Source organism: Salmo salar, chromosome ssa09 (genome assembly GCF_905237065.1).
Source record: "Salmo salar chromosome ssa09, Ssal_v3.1, whole genome shotgun sequence".
Lineage (NCBI taxonomy): Eukaryota > Metazoa > Chordata > Actinopteri > Salmoniformes > Salmonidae > Salmo > Salmo salar.
In genome coordinates, this window is record NC_059450.1 from 142,230,481 (window position 1) to 142,249,676 (window position 19,196).

Here is a 19,196-nt window from a genome sequence, read left to right on the forward strand (position 1 = left end):
GGTTTTTGGCTTTAAACAAGCACTCTCTTCCTGATCTGTTAATGTATGGTGAAACTTCAGAGGCTTCTGAGGCTATGGAAGAATATACATGCTGTCACATATAAAAACAGGTGAGTTGCTGAAGACAGTAGCAATAGGTTGTTTACTCTACGCAGCATACAAAGCCCTAGGGCTCAATTCAATCCGTATCGCGGAACTTTAGCGTTACAGCGTGATTGAACTTTATAGGCAATGTTCCGCAACTAACAGAGACTGCATTCCCATATACACTACCGTTCAAAAGTGTGGGGTCACTTAGAAATTACCTTGTTTTTGAAAGAAAAGCACATTTTTTGTCCATTGAAATAACATCAAATTGATCAGAAATACATTGCAGACATTGTTAATGTTATAAATGACTACTATAGCTGGAAATGGCTGATTTGAATGGAATATGTCAACAGTGAAGAGGCAAATCCGGGATGCTGGCCTTCTAGGCAGTGTTGCAAAGAAAAAGCCATATCTCAGACTGGCCAATAAAAAGAAAAGATTAAGATGGGCAAAAGAAGATAGACACTGGACAGAGGAAGAGGAAGGCCAGCATCCCGGTGTTTTGCGGGTACTATTTAATGAAGCTGCCAGTTGAGGACTTGTGAGCCGTCTGTTTCTCAAACTAGACACTCTAATGTACTTGTCCACTTGCTCAGTTGTGCACCGGGGCCTCCCACTCCTCTTTCTATCCTGGTTAGAGCCAGTTAACGCTGTTCTGTGAAGGGAGAAGTGCACAGCGTTGTACGAGATCTTCAGTTTCTTGGCAATTTCTGGCATGGAATAGCCGTAATTTCTCCGAACTCGAATAGACTGACGAGTTTTAGAAGAAAGGTCTTTGTTTCTGGCCATTTTTAGCCTATAATCGAACCCACAAATGCTGATGCTCCAGTCTAAAGAAGGCCAGTTTGCTTCTTTAATCAGAGAAACAGTTTTCAGCTGTGGTAACATAATTGCAAAAGGGTTTTCTATTGATCAATTAGCCTTTTAAAATGATAAACTTGGATTAGCTAACACAACGTGGCATTGGAACACAGGAGAGATGGTTGCTGATAATGGGCCTCCGTACGCCTATGTAGAAATTCCATGAAAAAAATCTGCCGTTTCAAGCTACATTAGTCATTTACAACATTAACAATGTCTACACTGTATTTCTGATCAATTTGATGTTTTTTTAATGGACAAAAAACATGCTTTTCTTTCAAAAACAAGGATATTTCTAAGTGACCCCAAACATTTGAACGGTAGTGTACACTGTATATGTCGGCTCAATCAGAAATTATTAATTTATATCGCAAAATCTCTCAGGTTATATACTATTTATCTTTGCCAGCACGGACGGACGGACGGAAACATTCTCATTTCATTTAAAACTCACCCCCCCCTCCCCTTAAAAATAAAAACCCTAAATATATCCTGTACTGCATACATGTACCATACTTACCTTTCCAGCTACCACATGATACAAACCAACATCACAATACTCAAAACAATACCCACTCCTACAACCGTATATCCAAAACATCTTCACCAGCTATAAAGACAGCCCCCCAACACACCATATCTCCTGAAACATCTCCCCCAGCTATACAGACAGCCCCCCAACACACCATATCTCCTGAAACATCTCCCCCAGCTATACAGACAGCCCCCAACACACCATATCTCCTGAAACATCTTCCCCAGCTATACAGACAGCCCCCCAACACACCATATCTCCTGAAACATCTCCTCCAGCTATACAGACAGCCCCCCAACACACCATATCTCCTGAAACATCTTCCCCAGCTATACAGACAGCCCCCCAACACACCATATCTCCTGAAACATCTTCCCCAGCTATACAGACAGCCCCCCAACACACCATATCTCCTGAAACATCTCCCCCAGCTATACAGACAGCCCCCCAACACACCATATCTCCTGAAACATCTTCCCCAGCTATACAGACAGCCCCCCAACACACCATATCTCCTGAAACATCTTCCCCAGCTATACAGACAGCCCCCCAACACACCATATCTCCTGAAACATCTCCATACTTTATCATTTTATAGAACTCATCTCAACCCTAAGGCGCGCAGAGACCATCCCATTAAATAATAGTAAAGGGTCTGTTATCCCCCCACCTTTGACCCTGTTCCTCCTTGTAAGCCAAATAGACAACTTTGCCTGAGCAAACAGAAAATTCAACAAAACTTATTTGAATACCTGTACCCCATTATAAAACACCCCAACGGTAAGAACCACCCCCAACCTCTCACACAGACATTCCAACAGAGACATTAGTGACATTAACCTGGTGCACACAGAAAACACATGAATCACAGTTTCTTTCATTACACAGAAAGGACACCCCTGCCCGACTCCCGGTTCAACCCGTGCCAACCAGCTGTTAGTGGCCAGGGCTCCATGTAGAACCCTCCACTGGAGGTCCCCTGACCTCTTTGGTACTGGGGGTTTGTAAAGCCCCCGCCATCTAAAACCCACCATACTCTGCCCCACATACCCCCTGCCACTGATGTGCCCTCACTCCTGTTAGGCTTCTAATGTTCCCAACATTAACGCAGAAGTTGTAGAGGGCTTTACCCCTTCAAACTCCCCCAGGCTTGGAGTGTTAAAATCTAACATGTCCTCCAGACCCCCTTGCCAGTCCCCAGTCTCTGCCGTCACCTGCAGTGAAGGAAACATTGGTGGCCCCTCTCCCTTTGGCCGCTCAAACATCCCCCTTACCGGCTCAGACAGTGCCTCCTGGACCTCCTCCAGAAATCTCTCCAGCAGCCTAAGAGACGTTATTCCTGTTTGTTGTGCCAAGACTTCCGGGGTTTTGCACCCCTCCTCTCCCAGCAGTCTCAGGTCACCCAGCCTTTGTAAACCTGCTGCCATCAGTTGCCTCTGCAGGGTGGCCAACTGAACCGATCTCAAAGGGATGGCTGGGTTGTGGAAGATGGGCTCCTCCCACAGCCCAGGCTCCACACCCGCTTCTCGTGTGGGCCTTAGCAGCTGCCAGGCCCTCAGCATTGCAGAGTAAAAATCTGAGAGACCTGCTGTACTCAGCCTCCAGCTTCATGAGGAACAGCTGCCGGTCCAACCCTAATCCTCCAGCTCTCCTCAGCAGCGCGCATGCTCGTTCCCTCCAGCCAACATCAGTATGGTACAGCAGTCTCTGCACCGCCTTTAGCCAGAAGGCAGCCATCCTGCTCTCCAGTTCCACCATGACATGACCTCCTTCATGGACGGTCATGTACAACACTGCCAGACCGGCGGGGGGTTGAGGACAGCCAGTTTATGCCACAGGGAAGATGCCACCAGGTTATTAATTATCAGCACCCTCCCTCTATATGACACTTGGGACAGGAGCCACCTCCACCTGGCCAGTCTTGACACCACTGCCTGTGACAGCCCCTCCCAGTTCTTCCTGACCCACTTCTCCGAGCCCAGGTACACCTCCAACACTGCAAACCCCCTGGAAGCAGAGGAGGAGCCCTATCCCCCCATGCCCCACATAACAGAGCTTTGCTCTTGCCCCAGTTTACCTTAGCTGATGAAGCTCCCTCATACACCTTCAGACTGGTCTCTAGTGCCTGCATATCATGACCATCCCTGACCATCACAGAAACATCATCTGCAAATGCTGACACTGCTATTCCTGTCAACACATCCATGCCTGTCCAGCACACTCCCTGCAGTCTCCTGCGTAGCAGTCCTAAAAAAGGCTCAATGGCTAGTGTGTTTAACTGCCCAGATAGCGGGCATCCTTGTCTAATGCCCCTTCTCACCCAGACTGGCCTACTGAGCCCCCCTCCCACCTTACCCATACATGACGCCCCAGCATACAACATCTTCACACGTCAAAAAACTCTTCCCAAACCCAAACACAGACATCACATTAAACAGATACTCATGGCCCACTCTATCAAAAGCCTTCTCTTGATCTAAAGAGACCAGTCCAAAGTTCACATTAGAACCTCTCGACAAGTCCAACATGTCCCTAATTAAGAACAAGTTGTCCGTGATTGACCGTCCCGGTACACAATATGTTTGGTCCTTATGTACTATCGAGTCCAAATGGGACTTCAGTCTGTTAGAGAGAATACCTTAGCAAATATCTTGTAGTCCACACAGGGTAATGCCACAGGCCTCCAGTTCTTAAGTTCACACAAGTCCCCTTTTTTGGGCAGGAGAGTCAGAGCCGCCCGACGGCAGCTCATCAGCAACTCTCCTACCCTGACGCATTCACGCAACACGCAAAAGAAGTCCTGTCCAATTATTCCCAGAATTTTTTATAAAACTCCACTGGGAGTCCATCGACCGGGGGATATCTGGGTTACGGCCTCTGCCAGTTCATGGAACAACAGAGGAATGTCCATTTCATCCCTCTGTGCCAGAGAGAGCTTAGGGAGTCCTGTGAACAAGACCTGAGCACACATAGGATCACACACTTCTGCCCTATACAATTCAGTATTAAAACTCCACAGTTCGCTAACGCATCTCACCCACCACAGAGATCACCCGCCCATCAGACAGCCATAGACAATGCATACCCTTGGCTTCACTGCTCTGTCTTTCCAAACCAAAGAAGAAGGAGCTGGGAGCATCCATCTCCTTGAGCATGGAGAACCTAGCACTTACAAGTGCTCCCTTTGCTTTAACCTGGAAAAAACTGCCCAGGTCCCTACGTAATTCAGCTAAATTAGCCTGGAGGCCTACATTGCCTTGCCCCACCATCTCTACCTCCATCTCGCTAATACAACACTCTAGTTCTCCCAATACTCTCCTAGCCTCTGAGGATGAGAGAGCTGTGTACTGTTGACAGAAAAGCCGAATTTGGACTTTCCCCACATCCCACCATTGACTCAGAGACTCATACTCCTCTCTTCGCTGCCCCCACCTTTCCCAAAAGGTCTGGAAACCTGAACAAAAAGTGGCATCTTGTAAGAGCTTTACATTGAATTCCAACAAGATGCCTGCCGGGGCCCTGGTGAAATAGACAGCCGAGCCATGGTTATGTGATGATCCGAAAACCCCACCGGGAGAATGGTAGCGCCCAACAGCCTATTGCTCCGATTCCTGGACATGTAAAACCGATCGAGTCGGGCTGCAGTCACCCCAGCCCCAAAAACCTTCACCCATGTATACTGTCTTGTGTTTGGATGTTTACTTCTCCCAACATCCACTAGGTCGAACTGATTAATGATGTCCCTTAACACTCCCACTGACACTGAATGAGGCTCTTCCCCATTTCTGTCTTTTGTAAAAATCCATTGTACAGTTCCAGTCCCCTCCGACCACCAGCGTCTCCTCAGGCCTTACCTGTGAGAGTTCCTGTCTAAGACTCCCAAATAGAACCCCTCTTTCTCTCCCTGTATTAGGCGCATACACATTTATAAAGACAAAACCAATGTTGTTAATTTCTGCTTTAACAACAAGCAGCCTACACACCTCCTACCATCCAAATTTGCTATTTTCATGAACACAACCACAGCTTTGTTCATTCTAGAAGCAGAATGTATAAATTCAGCTCCTACCTGTTCACCGACCACGAGCAGAACCTCCTCCACCTTAACTCCATTCTCAGAAACACACCTGAATCCATGCCGTATCGACAGCGTCTCCTCCGCGCTAGGCTGAGAAGCCATCGCGCACACCACACCTTCCAAACCCCAGGAAACTTACTCTGTCCTCTTCCACCCTAAAAAACTGTGGATACAGCTAAAACAAATATTGCATTAACCCTCCACCATAGAAAAATAAAATTGAAAGAAAAGAATCAAGAAAGTTAGTTATGACAGAGCCCTCCACACCAAACACTCAAACTCCAAGCATGCACTGAGAGAGAGAGAGAGAGAGTTTGTAAAAAGACAGATGAAGAAAGACAATTCAATGAGAATAGAAATGTATACTGAACAAAAATATTAACGCAACAAACATGTAAAGTGTTGATCCCATGTTTAATGAGCTGAAATAAAAGATCCAAGAAACTTTCAAAACACGCAAAAACGTTATTTCTCTCAAATGGTGTGCACAAATTTGTTTAAATCCCTGTTAGTGAGCATTTATCCTTTGCGAAGATAATCAATTGACCTGAGGCAAATCAAGGATCTGATTAAATAGCATGATCATTACAAAGGTGCACCTTGTTTTGAGGACAATAAAAGGCCACCCTAAAATGTGCGGTTTTGTCACACAATACAATGCCACACGTGTCAAGATTTGAGGGAGTGTGCAATTGTGTTGTGCTGCATGAGACTGAAGGAATGTCCACCAGAGCTATTGCCAGATACTTTAATGTTCATTTCTCTACCATAAGCACCTCCAATGTCATTTTTGAGAAATTGGCAGTACATCCATCCAGCCTCGCAAACACAGACCAAGTGTAACCACGCCAGCCCAGGACCTCCACATCCGGCTTCTTCACCTGCGGGATCGTCTGAGCAGCCACCCGGACAGCTGATGAAACTGTGGGTTTGCACAACCGAAGAATATCTGCACAAACTGTCAGAAACCTATTTTCAAAAGCCTCTCATCTGCATGCTCGTCGTCCTCACCAGGGTCTTGACCTGACTGCAGTTTGGCGTTGTAACTGACTTCAGGGGGCAAATGCTCACCTTCAATGGCCACTGGCACGATGGAGAAGTGTGCTCTTCACGGATGAATTAACTGTACCGGGCAGATGACAGACAGCATGTGCGGCATTGTGTGGGCGAGCAACTTGCTGATATCAACGTTGTGAACAGAGTTCCCCATGGTGGCGGAGGGGTAATGGTAAGGACAGACATAAGCTATGGACAACTAACAGAATGCATTTTATCGATGGCAATTTGAATGCACACAGAGCTAACGTGATGAGATCCTGAGGCCCATTGTCGTGCCATTCATCCACCGCCATCACCTCATGTTTCAGCATGATAATGCACGGCCCCATGTTGCAAGGATCTGTAGACAATTCCTGGATACTGAAAATGTCCCAGTTGTTCTATGGCCTGCATACTCACCAGACATGTCACTCATTGAGCATGTTTGGGATGCTCTGGATTGATGTGTACGACAGCGTGTTCCAGTTCCCGCCAATATCCAGCAACTTTGCACAGCCATTGAAGAGGAGTGGGACAACATTCCACAGGCCACAATTAACACCCTGATCAACTCTATGTGAAGGAGATGTGTCACGCTGCATGAGGCAAATGGTGGTCACCCCAGATACTGACTGGTTTTCTGATCCATGCCACTAACTTTTTTTTTAAGGCATCTGTGACCAACAGACGCATATGTGTATTCTCAGTCATGTGAAGATTAGGGCCTAATGGATTCATTTAAATTGACTGATCTCCTTATATGAACTGTAACTCAGTAAAATCTTTGAAATTGTAGCATGTTGCATTTATATTTTTGCTCAGTGCAGTTTTGTTCCTTCTAGTTCAGATAAAAGGCAGGTAGACAGTGAGTGTCTGACGGATGTAGGTTCCAGCTGAGAGGTGCTGTTTCTCTATCTAATAGTCTTTATTGACCAGCTCTTGTGAGGTCCTGGTGATTCGCTTTTCCCTCACAGGAAAATCTATCAGCTGTAAAAGACTGACTGATTTAACCTCTATGAATGTGCCAAGAGCCGAGAAAGAAAAGAAAATGCAATTTTGAAACCACATGAACATACACACTCACAGACTTAACAAGTCGCACACACCACACACACACACACACACACACACACTAAACAGGTCGCACACACAAACACACACACCGTGACTGTATTACTGTGCTCTGTCTGTCGCTCTGGCTTGCCTGTATCGTTTCCAGTCTATATAACATTAGGAAAACCTGCTCTTTCCATGACAGACTGACCATGTGAAAGCTATCATCCCTTATTCATGTCACCTGTTAAATACACTTCAATCAGTGAAAATGAAGGGGAGGCGACAGGTGAAAGAAGGAATTTTAAGCCTTGAGACAACTGAGACATGGATTGTGTATGTGTGCCATTCAGAGGGTGAATGGGCAAGACAAAAGACATACAGTGCCTTCGGAAAGTATTCAGACGTCTTGAATTTTTACACTTTTTTAACGTTAAATCCTTATTTAAACAATAATGAAATAAAAAAATCCTCAGCAATCTACACACAATAACACATAAAGACAAAGTGAAAACAGGTTTTTAGACATTTTTGCAATTTCATTTAACTACCTTATTTACATAAGTACTCAACCATTGCTATGAGACTTGAAATTGAACTTAAGTGTATCCTGTTTCTATCAGCCTTGAGATGTTTCTTCAACTTGATTGCAGTCCACCTGTGGTAAATTCAATTGATTGGGCAGGATTTGGAACGGCACACACCTACAGTGAGGGAAAAAAGTATTTGATACCCTCCTGATTTTGTACGTTTGCCCACTGACAAAGAAATGATCAGTCTATATTTTTAATGGTAGGTTTATTTGAACAGTGAGAGACAGAATAGCAACAAAAATCCAGAAAAACGCATGTCAAAAATGTTATAAATTGATTTGCATTTTAATGAAGGAAATAAGTATTTGACCCCTCTCAATCAGAAAGATTTCTGGCTCCTAGGTGTCTTTTATACAGGTAACGAGCTGAGATTAGGAGCACACTCTCCTAATCTCAGTTTGTTACCTGTATAAAAGACACCTGTCCACAGAAGCAATCAATCAGATTCCAAACTCTCCACCATGGCCAAGACCAAAGAGCTCTCCAAGGATGTCAGGGACAAGATTGTAGACCTACACAAGGCTGGAATGGGCTACAAGACAATCACCAAGCACCTTGGTGAGAAGGTGACAACAGTTGGTGCGATTATTCGCAAATGGAAGAAACACAAATGAACTGTCAATCTCCCTTGGCCTGGGGCTCCATGCAAGATCTCACCTCGTGGAGTTGCAATGATCATGAGAACGGTGAGGAATCAGCCCAGAACTACACAGGAGGATCTGTCAATGATCTCAAGGCAGCTGGGACCATAGTCACCAAGAAAACAATTGGTAACACACTACGCCGTGAAGGACTGAAATCCTGCAGCGCCCGCAAGGTCCCCTGCTCAAGAAAGCACATATACATGCCCGTCTGAAGTTTGCCAATGAACTTCTGAATGATTCAGAGGACAACTGGGTGAAAGTGTTGTGGTCAGATGAGACCAAAATGGAGCTCTTTGGCATCAACTCAACTCGCCGTGTTTGGAGGAGGTTGAATGCTGCCTATGACCTCAAGAACACCATCCCCACCGTCAAACATAGAGGTGGAAACATTATGCTTTGGGGTGTTTTTCTGCTAAGGGGACAGGACAACTTCACCGCATCAAAGGGACGATGGACGGGGCCATGTACCATCAAATCTTGGGTGAGAACCTCCTTCCCTCAGCCATGGCATTGAAAATGGGTCGTGGATGGGTATTCCAGCATGACAATGACCCAAAACACACGGCCAAGGCAACAAAGGAGTGGCTCAAGAAGAAGCACATTAAGGTCCTGGAGTGGCCTAGCCAGTCTCCAGACCTTAATCCCATAGAAAATCTGTGGAGGGAGCTGAAGGTTCGAGTTGCCAAACGTCAGCCTCAAAACCTTAATGACTTGGAGAAGATCTGCAAATAGGAGTGGGACAAAATCCGTCCTGAGATGTGTGCAAACCTGGTGGCCAATTACAAGAAACGTCTGACCTCTGTGATTGCCAACAAGGGTTTTGCCACCAAGTACTATGTCATGTTTTGCAGAGGGGTCAAATACTTATTTCCCTCATTAAAATGCAAATAATTTTATAACATTTTTGACATGCGTTTTTCTGGATCTTTTTGTTGTTATTCTGTCACTCACTGTTCAAATTAACCTACTATTAAAATTATAGACTGATAATTTCTTTGTCAGTGGGCAAACGTACAAAATCAGCAGGGGATCAAATACTTTTTTTCCCTCACTGTATCTATAAGGTCCCAGAGTTGACAATGCATGTCAGAGCAAAAACCAAGTCATGAGATCGAAGGAATTGTCCGTAGAGCTCCAAGACAGGAGTGTGTCGAGGCACAGATCTAGGGAAGGGTACCAAAACATTTCTGCAGCATTGAAGGTCCCCAAGAACACAGTGGCCTCCATGGAAAAGTTTGGGACCACCAAGACTCTTCCTAGAGCTGGCCGCCCGGCCAAACTGAAAAATCGGGGGAGAAGGGCCTTGGTCAGGGAGGTGACCAAGAACCTGATGGTCACCCTGACAGAGCTCTAGAGTTCCTCTGTGGAGATGGGAAAACCTTCCAGAAGGACAACCATCTCTGCAGCACTCCACCAATCAGGCCTTTATGGTAGAGTGAAGTTTGATGAACCCAAGATTGAAGTCTTTGGCCTGAATGCCAAGTGTCACTTCTGGAAAAAACCTGGCACCATCCCTACGGTGAAGCATGGTGGTAGCAGCATCTTGCTGTGGGGATTATTTCCAGCGGCAGGGACTGGGAGACTAGTCAGGATCGAGGGACAGATGAACGAAGCAAAGTACAGAGAGATCCTTGATGAAAACCTGCTCCAGAGCGCTCAGGACCTCTTACTGGGGTTAAAGTTCACTTTCCAACAGGACAACGACCCAAAGCACACAGCCAAGACAACGCAAGAGTGGTTTCGGGACAAGTCTTTGAATGTCCTTGAGTGGTCCTGCCAGAGACTTGAACCCGATCAAACATCTCTGGAGAGACCTGAAAATAGCTGTCCAGCGACGCTCACCATCTAACCTGACAGAGCTTGAGAGGATCTGCAGAGAAGAATTGGAGAAACTCCCCAAATACAGGTGTGCCATCATACCGTCATATCCAAGAAGACTCGAGGCTGTAATCGCTGCCAAAGGGGTTTCAACAAAGTACTGAGTGAAGGGAAAGGTACATCAGAAATAGATGGGAGGGGTTGAGGGTAGAAGAAGGACAGGACAAAAAAACAAAACATAACTATTATAAAATAGATTGTGTCCTTAAAATGTATTTATTGTTTATAGGCTGGAAGTAGAAGCCTAAGTGTTGTTGTTCATTAGTTTACTCCAATTAGGGGAGGGATGGTAGAGTTAGCGGAAAATAATTTAGGAAAATACATTTGAAAAAGATATGTACGTGTATATATACTGATGTATGTGTATCTACATGCATGTATATATGTATGTATTTATATATATGTGGGTATGTACGCATGTGTATGTATATAAATACTGTATATATTTACAAAAAATAAATATGGGGGATTGGAAATGCTGCAGACAATTACATTGATGGAAGCCACAATCCAACTGCAATATTAAAGATGATCTGCCCCCTAAAATAATACAAATACAAAAAATAATAAAAATATAAAATCATTTTTAAAAAGTACTGAGTAAGGGTCAGAATACTTATGGAAAATTGATATTTAAGTTTAAAAAATAAATAAAATTAGCAAACATTTCCTGTATTTGATTTGTCATTATGGGGTATTGCGTGCAGACTGATGAGGAAAAAAAACATTTAATCAATTTTAGAATAAGGCTGTAACCAATCAAAATGTGGAAAAAGTCAAGGAGTCTGAATACTTTCCAAAGGCACTGTAAGTGCTTTTGAACGGGGTACGGAAGTAGGAGCCAGGCGCACCGGTTCATGTCAAGAACTGCAACGGTGCTGTTTTTTTCATGCTCAACAGTTTCCAACAATTGTCCAACTTTTTAAATGTATTTTTTATTTCACCTTTATTTAACCAGGTAAGCTAGTTGAGAACAAGTTCTCATTTACAACTGTGACCTGGCCAAGATAAAGCAAAGCAGTGCGACAGAAACAACACAGAGTTACACATGGAATAAACAAGCGTATAGTCAATAAAACAACAGAAAAAAAGAAAGTCTATATACAGTGTGTGCAAATGGCATGAGGAGGTAAGGCAATAAATAGGCCATAGTTGCAAAGTAATTACAATTTAGCAGATTAACACTGGAGTGATAGATGAGCAGATGATGGTGTGTAAGTAGTGATACTGGTGTGCAAAAGAGCAGCAAGTAAATAAAAACAATATGGGGATGAGGTAGGTAGATTGGGTGGGCTATTTACAGATGGACTATGTACAGCTGCAGCGATCGGTTAGCTGCTCAGATAGCTGATGTTTAAAGTTAGTGAGGGAAATGTAAGTCTCCAGCTTCAGCAATTTTTGCAATTCATTCCAGTCACTGGCAGCAGAGAACTGGAAGGAAAAGCAGCCAAAAGAGGTGTTGGCTTTGGGGATGACCAGTGAGATATACCTGCTGGAGCGCGTGCTACGGGTGGGTGTTGTTATTGTGACCAGTGAGCTGAGATAATGCGGAGCTTTACCTAGCATAGACTTATAGATGACCTGGAGCCAGTGGGTCTGGTGACAAATATGTAGCGAGGGCCAGCCGACTAGAGCATACAGGTCGCAGTGGTGGGTGGTATAAGGCACTTTGGTGACAAAACGGATGGCACTGTGATAGACTACATCCAATTTGCTGAGTCGAGTATTGGAAGCTATTTTGTAGATGACATCGTCGAAGTCGAGGATCGGTAGGATAGTCAGTTTTACTAGGGTAAGTTTGGCGGCGTGAGTGAAGGAGGCTTTGTTGCGAAATAGAAAGCTGATTCTAGATTTGATTTTGGATTGGAGATGTTTGAAATGAGTCTGGAAGGAGAGTTTACAGTCTAGCCAGACACCTAGGTATTTGTAGTTGTCCACGTATTCTAGGTCAGAACCGTCCAGAGTAGTGATGCTAGTCGGGCGGGCGTGTGCGGGCAGCGAACGGTTGAAAAGCATGCATTTGGTTTTACTAGCGTTTAAGAGCAGTTGGAGGCCACGGAAGGAGTGTTGTATGGCATTGAAGCTCGTTTGGAGGTTAGTTAACAGTGTCCAAAGAAGGGCCAGATGTATACAGAATGGTGTCGTCTGCGTAGAGGAGGATCAGGGAATCACCCGCAGCAAGAGCGACATTGTTGATATATTAAGAGAAAAGAGTCGGCCCGAGAATTGAACCCTGTGGTCCAGGTTTGAGTTGGACAATGATCCAACTCAATATTAGGAAGGTGTTCTCAGTGTTTTATACACTCAGTGTACATGGATCCTATGTAATACAAGAGAATGGGTATTGAGGTCAGAGCCTCAGGCTACATCTCCAGAGAAGATGAGTATATTCCCCCTCTGCAGATGAAACTTGTCTGTGTGAGTGTGAGAGAGAGAGAGTGAGAGTTACAGAGAGAGCGAGAGAGGGGGGGTCACTGTACAAGGATGCCCTCAGACCTGCAGTACGTCTAGATCTCCCTCAGGGGCGCTCTGATGCAGAACCAGGGGACAAGGGGACCATCTGGTGGTGCTGAAGCCTCAGCCAGGGGTTCACAGGTGGGATAGAGCGTCTTTTATACCCCCCTCCTTCCCTCCACCTCCACCAGCAGCACAACCTACAGTCAACACCCCAGCACCAGCTGATCATTTATTTAACATCCAGGGGTGTAGAGCAGCAGGGAAGTGGACTGCCGCTGATTCTCTTTTTTTCCTTCTCCCTCTATACTCGGCACATCATATACAGAGACTATTTGCTCAGCGGTTGACACCCACTCAGCTTGCCCTTCTTTTGCTTTCTTGACTTTTCTTGTTTTGGTGATTCTCTCTTTCTCTTGCTCTCTCTTTCTCCTCCTCACTCATTCTCTGCTCTCTAGCTGTGTCCGTTACTGTGCCCCACTCTCTCTCCCTCTCCTCTCTCTCCTTCTCCTCTCTCTCCCTCTACTCCGCGTCCTCATCTCTCTCTTCTTCACTGTGCTCTCTCTCCTCCCCAATCTCTTTCTTCCTCTCTACTTCCTTCCCTCCCTCTCTCTGTCCTTGTCAGTAATGAGTGCTTGCACAGCAGGCTGTACTGAGGAGCTTGCCCTTCCTTCATGTAATTGGAACTCTCAGCCTGGTTGTAAATATCTTCCGACCTAAATGACATTTCTTTACTGTTTCCATTTCTTTCTCACTGTGGGGCGTAGACAAGATGGCTATTGGTGTAATTTTCATAAAAGTAGGCTACAGGGGATTTTAATTTACCTTTCTGCACGGTGATCATCAATTCTGATTTTGGAAACCTTGTTGTGCAGGCTTTAGTTGCAGCCCAGAATTAACTTCATGTCACGTCCTGACCATAGAGAGTCCTTATTTTCTATGGTGGAGTAGGTCAGGTCGTGACTGGGGGGTTAGTCTAGTTTAGATTTTCTATGTGGGGTTCTAGTTTATTATTTTTCTATGTTGGTGATTTGTATGATTCCTAATTAGAGGCAGCGGGGAATCGTTGTCTCTAATTGGGGATCATATTTAGGTAGCATTTTTCCCACCTGTGTTTATGGGATATTGTTTTGAGTGAGTACATGTAGCACCACTGATGTCACGGTTCATTATTTCTTTATTTGTTTTGTTCTAAGTTTTCACTTGAATAAATAATGTGGAACGCTACTCACGCTTTGCCTTGGTCCAATTATTACGACTAACGTGACACTTCAGCTGATTTCAACAATCAAGGGTTTGATGATTATCTATTGTCAGTTTATTCAGTTGTGTTAGTGATGGGCTATGAAAAGTGTGCACACCCGAGATCTCGAGAAGTTTAGTGCAGGAAGAGAAGTTTAGGGCAGGAAGAGAAGTTTACTAGCGTATCTGGCTGTTGGCTGATTAAACGAGTCTGAGCCGACTGTCCTTTCTATAGCTGAGACTGTGACTGTGAGTTACAGTTGTGTTTATTTGCTTGTAAGGAGCTATACACATTCTGTTTGTGTAGTAGTGAGCTATAAATATTCTGTTTGTGTGGTGGTGAGCTGTGAACATTCTGTCTGTGTAGTAGTGAGCTGTGAACATTCTGTCTGTGTAATAGTGATCTGTGAACATTCTGTCTGTGTAGTAGTGAGTTGTGAACATTCTGTCTGTGTAGTAGTGAGTTGTGAACATTCTGTCTGTGGTAGTGAGCTGTGAACATTCTGTCTCTTTAGTAGTGAGCTGTGAACATTCTGTCTGTGTAGTAGTGAGCTGTGAACATTCTGTCGGTGTGGTAGTGAGCTGTGAACATTCTGTCGGTGTGGTAGTGAGCTGTGAACATTCTGTCTGTGGTAGTGGGCTGTGAACATTCTGTCTGTGGTAGTGGGCTGTGAACATTCTGTCTGTGGTAGTGGGCTGTGAACATTCTGTCTGTGGTAGTGGGCTGTGAACATTCTGTCTGTGGTAGTGGGCTGTGAACATTCTGTCTGTGGTAGTGGGCTGTGAACATTCTGTCTGTGGTAGTGAGCTGTGAACATTCTGTCTGTGGTAGTGAGCTGTGAACATTCTGTCTGTGGTAGTGGGCTGTGAACATTCTGTCTGTGGTAGTGGGCTGTGAACATTCTGTCTGTGGTAGTGGGCTGTGAACATTCTGTGTGGGTAGTAGGCAACTGTAAACATTCTGTCGGTGTGGTAGTAACTGTCTCTTCCGCTGCTGTGCTGGGGAAGCAAAGCGGATGAATGAAATGGAACAATTGACAATACATTATTGGTCACTCTACAGTTGTTTCATTCCAATTTATCTCCTGAATGGTCTAGTTTAAAATACAAATGACAACTATTTTGTCTATGGTGAATCTGTCAAAGTGATTTGGTGTTTAGCTCAGTTGTTGGTTTCGGAGCTTGACTTGTACAGGACAACAGTGTACTCATTGAGTTTAAACTCAATATAAAAAATATATAGCAAAGTTCAGTGGTGTCGTTCCAGTCACCAGCAATCCTCTGATGACCTATCACAACATCCATTTGGGTTGTTTAACTCATCAGTCATCAGCAGCTGACCTGTGTTAACACTACATTGTGTTTAACTCATCAGTCATCAGCAGCTGACCTGTGTTAACACTACGTTGTGTTTAACTCATCAGTCATCAGCACCTGACCTGTGTTAACACTACGTTGTGTTTAACTCATCAGTCATCAGCACCTGACCTGTGTTAACACTACGTTGTGTTGTTTTACTCATCAGTCATCAGCAGCTGACCTGTGTTAACACTACATTGTGTTTAACTCATCAGTCATCAGCAGCTGACCTGTGTTAACACTACGTTGTGTTGTTTAACTCATCAGTCATCAGCACCTGATCTGTGTTAACACTACGTTGTGTTTAACTCAGTCATCAGCACCTGACCTGTGTTAACACTACGTTGTGTTTAACTCATCACTGATCCCTGGCTCACCTATGAGCAGCAACTTTAATTATACTTAATCATGAAGACACCGTAGCTCTCCACTCCCTTCACCTCCAATGAACCAGCACATTCATCACACATTACAACACTTCCACCCAATTTATGGCAGTCTCATTCAATTACGCTCCAGCATAAACTGGAAATAATCAATGTTTCCCCATTAAAACCTCCAGTTATGAAAATGAGAGGTGAACCTGAAGTTCTTTAGTGCTCTTTAATGATTACCAGATGGCTGTGATACACCACCACACACACACACACACGTAGAAGAGAGGGTACACACACACATAGAAGAGAGGGTACACACACACACACACACATAGAAGAGAGGGTACACACGCACACACATAGAAGAGAGGGTACACACACACACACACACACACATAGAAGAGAGGGTACACACACACACACACGTAGAAGAGAGGGTTCACACACACACACACATAGAAGAGAGGGTACACACACACACACACACACACACACATAGAAGAGAGGGTACACACACACACACACACATAGAAGAGAGGGTACACACACACACACACATAGAAGAGAGGGTACACACACACACACACACACACACATAGAAGAGAGGGTACACACACACACACACACACACACACATAGAAGAGAGGGTACACACACACACATAGAAGAGAGGGTACACACACACACACACACACACACACACACACATAGAAGAGAGGGTACACACACACACACACACACACACACACACACACATAGAAGAGAGGGTACACACACACACACACACATAGAAGAGTGGGTACACACACACACATAGAAGACAGGGTACACACACATAGAAGAGAGGGTACACACACACACACACATAGAAGAGAGGGTACACATACACACACACACACATAGAAGAGAGGGTACACACACACACACATAGGCAAGATGGAGCACACACACACACGGTTTCCACACTCAAGCTCAACACCTGGTGAATGAGATCACAGGGAAGACTAACACAGCACTCAGGAGGTGTGTGTGTGTGTGTGTGTGTGTGTGTTCACTCAGGAGGGAGTGAGAGGTGCACTCCATCATAGATTAATACAGCAACAGTAAACCTCCACTCCTGTTAATGTGTGAGCAATTAGAGAGACTGTACAAGGGCCAAGACATCTACTGTGTTGGCATGAGATAAAATGAGTAAACACACACACTAACACAAGCCCAACCACACAAATACAGAGACACACAAACACATTCAAACACACACACAAACAGTCCAGCTATGCCCTCCGTAAGGCAATCAAACAGGCAAACGTCAGTACAGAGACAAATTGGAGTCGCAATTCTACGGCTCGGACATGGGACATACACTATATATATAAAAATATGTGGACACCCCTTCAAATTAGTGGATTCGGCTATTTCAGCCACATCCGTTGCACACAGCTATGCAATCTCCATAGACAAATATTGGCAGTAGAATGGCCTTACTGAAGAGATCAGTGACTTTCAGAGTGGCACAGTCATAGGATGCCACTTTTCCAACAAGTCAGTTCCTCAAATTTCTGCCTTGCTAGAGCTGCCCCGGTCAACTGTAAGTGCTGTTATTGTGAGATGGGAACTTCTAGGAGCAACAACGGCTCAGCTGTGAAGTGGTAGGCTACACAAGCTCTCAGAACGGGACCGCCGAGTGCTGAAGCGCGTAGCGCATAAAAACACTCACTACCGAGTTCCAAACTTCCCCTGGAAGCAATGTCAGCACAAGAACTGTTAGTCGGGAGCTTCATGAAGTGGGTTTCCATGGCCAAGCAGTAGCACACAAGTCTAAGATCACCATGCACAAAGGCAATGTTGGCTGGAGTGGTGTAAAGCCATTGGACACTGTGGAAACGTGCTCTCTGGAGTAATGAATCAAGCTTCACCATCTGGTGATGGACAAATCTGGGTTTGGCGGATACCAGGACAATGTTACCTACGCTAATGCATAGCGCCAAATGTAAAGTTTGGTGGAGGAGGAATGGGGCTGTTTTTCATTGTTCGGGCCAGGCCCCTTCCTGTTTCAGCATGACAATGCCCCCGTGCACAAAGCTAGGTCCAAACAGAAATGGTTTGTCGAGATCGGTGCGGAAGAACGTGACTGGCCTGCACAGAGCTCTGACCTCAACCACATCGAACACCTTTGGGATGGATGAATTGGAACGTCGACTGCGAGCCAGGCCTAATCGCCCAACATCAGTGCTCGACCTCACTAATGCTCTTGTGGCTGAATGGAAGCAAGTCCCCGCAGCAATGTTCGAACATCTAGTGGAAAGCCTTCCCAGAGGAGTGGAGGCTGTTATAGCAGCAAAGAGGGGACCAACTCCATATTAATGCCCATGATTTTGGAATGAGATGTTTGATGAGCACATACTTTTGATCATGTGTATGTGGCAGGGAATCCAGACAGTCACAGATTACAAAGAGAAAACCAGCCACTTCTCAGACACTGACGTCTTGTTCCCGGACAAGCTAAACACCTTCTTCACCCGCTTTGAGGATAACACAGTGGTACTATACCAACGCGGGCCGCTCCGGAGGACTGTGGGCTCTCGTTCTCCGTGTCTGACGTGAGTAAGACATTTAACCTTGTTAATCCTCGTAAGGCTTCTGGCCCAGATGGCACCCTTACCCGCGTCCTCAGAGCATGTGGAGAAGAGCTGGCTGGAGTGTTTAAGGACATATTCAATCTCTCCTTATCCCAGTCTGCTGTCCCCACTTGCTTCAAGATGTCCACCATTATTCCTGTACCCAAGAAAGCAAAGGTAACTGAACTAAATGACTATCACCCCATAGCACTGACTTCTGTCATCATGAAGTGCTTTGAGAGGCTAGTTGAGGATTATATCACCTCCACCTTACCTGACACCCTAGACCCACTACAATTTGCATACCACCCCAATAGATCCACGGATGATGCAATTGCCATCTGCACACTGACCTATCACATCTGGACAAGAGGAA